The sequence below is a fragment of the Lactuca virosa genome, chromosome 4, assembly GCF_052849685.1.
Source record: "Lactuca virosa cultivar CGN04683 chromosome 4, Lactuca_virosa_CGN04683_v6, whole genome shotgun sequence".
NCBI classification, from domain to species: Eukaryota; Viridiplantae; Streptophyta; class Magnoliopsida; order Asterales; family Asteraceae; genus Lactuca; species Lactuca virosa.
Window position 1 is genome coordinate 35,975,525 of NC_136429.1, and position 2,840 is coordinate 35,978,364.

General features: G+C 34.9%; 1 pseudogene; it reads right to left on the reverse strand.

Annotated features, from left to right (window-relative positions):
• Positions 1-1,177: 1,177 nt before the first annotated feature.
• Positions 1,178-2,361, reverse strand: LOC145103890 (AP2/ERF and B3 domain-containing transcription factor RAV1 pseudogene; annotated as a pseudogene).
• Between the last annotated feature and the right edge of the window lie 479 nt (positions 2,362-2,840).

Below are 2,840 nucleotides of genomic sequence, written 5' to 3' on the forward strand. Positions count from 1 at the left end.
TAACCATTAAACTTGTTAGGAAATAATAATGGTGATGTTTAGGATCCCGATGTGTGTTCGGGATCCTAAGACTCCTTTAAGATTCGGGATCCTGAATAGTTTTAAGGATCCTTAGATATCTTTGAGATCCGGGATCCTAAATATGATTGAGGATCTTGGCCCTAACATTATGTAAGGTTGAACATATTCACATTACCAAACATATATTTTCTTAATTATTTTCACAGAATAACATTGTTTATATATCCGCACAATAAATGTGTACCCACATTTAAACATATATATATATATATATATATATATATATATATATATATATATATATATATATATATATATATATATTACGACAAATCATTAAAAAAATAGGTATATTTTTTTCTTCTAAAAAAAGTATTTCATAATTTTAAGGGCTTTATGTTTGTTGAATGATCACCACAGAATGAGTAATTGTACCCTCTTGTACCACAAAAATACAGCTGTACTACTATGCCAAAAAAAGGAAATATAGATCATATACTAAATATAGGCATGTACTAGAAGATATTTTCTATTTTTTCAAATTTGACAATATAATTTGTTGTATTTATAACAAGGAAAAAAAAAACCTCTTTGGTATTATTCTGTCATTGGTTTTAATACAAACTAATTATTGTATTTACAGAGTACAAAAAGTTAAGAATGAATTATGTAAAAGCCAAATATGTTAAGCGATCTTTAGTGATTAATATGACTGTGATAGTTGGATTTGTATATTTAAACACATTATCATGTTAGTTTTTTGTTTTAATAAATAACATTGTAAAATCTTAGCAAAATTATAGATATGATAATTAGAAAACTTATTCAGATTTATTATATTTTCTTATTCTTTGAAACTTTTCTCCCTTATAAAAGAAAACATGAAACTAATTTACTTCTTAAATTTTTATACCAAAAAACTAAATAGTAAATAAATCATATCATGATACATTCAAACATGTAGAAAGATATGCATAATGTTTTTATATCTACAGTTTCTAGATACACATTGTCATTTTTGTTAGGTCTACACTACCCTTTTCTCCTCTAAAATAAATATGTTTAGCTTTAATCTTTTGCAACTTGCACTCTCATCTATTCCATTCCCACCTCTTTCCAGCTTCATCCCACATGATCAAAACAATTGCACAATATCTTTAAAGAAAAATTAAAATACCCTAAAGAATAGCAAAATGTTACAATGCATCGATAAGTCTTTGTTTCTTACAATCCTCAAACCCTAATAAATCCATTTCTGTGTCATGGCTTCTCTTGCCATTGCAATTAATGATACTCGGAATGTTAACTCCGAATAATCTTAACATCTGAACCGGTTTGACAAGTTTGACCGGTTGGATAGGCTGTGTGTTGGTATTATCCAACCCGGTTTTTGCTTTCCAGTCTATGTACAGCTGCTTTTCCAGTCCAGTTGATCTCTGAAAGCTGACACTATCACCGGCGTTTAAGTTTTTCTCTTTGACAAACCGGCTCCACCCTTTGGTTAAAACGTAGCTCTGGCTGCTGTTCCAGTAAGAATAACGAAATCTCCATACTTTTGAATCATTATCTTCGAAATGTAAAAGAACTCCTTTTGAAGTACTTCCTCTCTGAACCGGGAAATGTTTTTCTGCGTGTTGTTTGGGTATCACGAGCCGGTTCAGTTTGCCGACATCGCTAGGGGTGACTGTCTTTTGGAAGAGTTGTTCACGTGGTATGACGGAACCCGACCCGGATGAACTACTTAACCCGGCCCCCGAAATGGGTTTATCGATGCTGCAGTTTCTTTTGCTTTGCTCCAGTTCGTCATTATAAGTGTGTTTTCTCAGCATATCAACGATCTCGGCTTTCGAATGACGGCTCAAGAAACTCGCTTCCAAGCTCGCTTCTTTTGTGTCGGCTTCAAGTGGCTTGAGGTTTGTGACGGCGTCTCGGCCACGATACCGTTGTACGGCGACGTCATACGCCATGGCAGCTTCATCTTCCTCGTTAAACGTGCCAAGCCATACCCTTTGGTGTTTCTCATAAATCTGAGCTCCCCAACGACCATTCGGCTGTGGGACGACTCCTTTGTATCTTGAAGATGGCAGCTTCCTCGACTGTGCTTCCACCCCTCCTTCTGGGTCAAGAATCACGCTAGCTCCGCTTCCGACGCGGCAGAGGCTAGTCTCCACAGGCGGCTGCCGTGGGGTGGCAACCCTTGGTGCAACGGTGGAGATGGTTTCGGTGGTTGTGCTTTGATCATCCGTGCAACTTGTATCCATATTTAGCGATGTTGGTTTGATGTTTCTTGAGAGAGAAATAAAAATGTTATGAAATGGGTATGATCGTATATTAGAGAAGGTTTGTGTATATATAGGGATATTTCAAATCTTCCTATGGTGTTTGATAATATTATTTTAAGTGCATGTTGTCATATAATAAGTCCTACTTGATATGATAACACGTAGATATGGAGAACCAGGCCAAACAATCTGTAGGTAAGAAATACTAGTTAGCTTGCTAGGAAGGTTCATATATTATTTGAGTGAACAAATATTTTAAATTAATTTCGTATAGCTTAAAAATAACAATTTTAACATATATAGTATATATAGTAAGTAATCCAGGCGTTTCCTGTATTTTATACATATAAAGATGACACTGAGTGGTAATAATTCGTAGCTATACACGTACGGCCTATGCCAATTGATGTAGAGGGTCCTATAATTATGACGTACAATAATTACGTCCAAATCTATATAGAAATATGCATGACCTACATATATACATAGATGTCATGGGGCAACATGAATGTACGCATTGCATACATGAGAGGGAGT